Source organism: Fukomys damarensis, unplaced genomic scaffold (genome assembly GCF_012274545.1).
Source record: "Fukomys damarensis isolate Sample0158 unplaced genomic scaffold, DMR_v1.0_HiC HiC_scaffold_33, whole genome shotgun sequence".
Taxonomy (NCBI): domain Eukaryota; kingdom Metazoa; phylum Chordata; class Mammalia; order Rodentia; family Bathyergidae; genus Fukomys; species Fukomys damarensis.
Window position 1 is genome coordinate 52,307,817 of NW_022900945.1, and position 1,225 is coordinate 52,309,041.

The window sequence follows — 1,225 nt, forward strand, 5'->3', positions numbered from 1 at the left end:
GAGAGAGAGAGAGAGAGAGAGAGAAAGAGACTGCCAAAAAAGTATACATCAGGAAAAGAAAAACTTGGATAAATATTTTAATACTAAATTTATTGGGGCATCACGAGATTAATACAAGTTACCTTTGGCCTCCAGAACTATAAGAGGTGCTCAAAGTGGTGGCCATGAGCTTCCAGACGTTTAATAATATGGTGAGCTGCTGAAGTGGGTGTACATTTTTTGGGCAGAGTCTGTACATGACCTTTATCTCTACTCTGAAGGTGAGTAAACTGAGTGAGAGGCTGGCTCATGCTTTGAGCCCCATCGTTAGGCTGTCAGGTAGAATACAGAAACATCTGGCTAGATTATCATTTCAGGTAAGCAATGGATCATTTGTTAGCACATAATTTGTTATATATTACATGAAATATTTGGATCACACCTACTCCAACAAATTATCCGGTGCTTGTCTGAAATGCTAATGCACCTGGGCCTTCCTGTTTTTATCCACTTAATCTAACACCCCCATTCAGAGGACACATCTCTGCCCTAAATGCGGCACCTCACCGCTCCTCTCCCGGGAACTGTCCTCAGGCCCAGCCCGTGTCCCCACTCGGCCTGGCCCATGGCCCCTGACGGCAGACTGGCTAAAGTCACAGCACAGCAGGGCAGGGCGGGGGACTGAACCCACACCCTCTCTGTCTAAAGCTGGTGTTTGTTCCACCGAGGAAAGCTCCCTTTTGGATGCAAAGCACTGCAGGGCCCTCCTGGGCTGGGTCAGGAAGGTGGGAGAGGGGAGGGGAGGAGAGGAGGGGGCCCCCCCGGGTTCCTGTGCCCAGCCCCAAGGCACCCCCAGGGAGGCGGGAAAGCCGCCCAGGCCCTGGGGAGCCAGCGGTTTGCGTGGAGAAGCCGCCCGGGGACCTGGCTTCGAAGCAGCCAGAGCACCCTGGCAGCCAAAAGGCAACAGGAGGAGGCTCAGGGAACTGGGGCCTGGAGCCGCGCCTTCTCCCCAGATTTGGGAGCGCGGTGTCACCGTGCCCAGGAAACAAACACCCTGCACATTCCCCTCTCCTGACTGTTTATCCGCACCCTCCCCTGCGTGCCTTCACCCTCTTCCTCACAGACACAAACCCCGGCCCCACCCGCTCCCCCAGGTGGGCTGGCTGTGGTGGGAGTTTCTGGGCCAGGACCCCTGGGGGCAGGCCGGGGTGCCTGCGGTAGGTGCCCCAACAGGGGTTTCCTATTC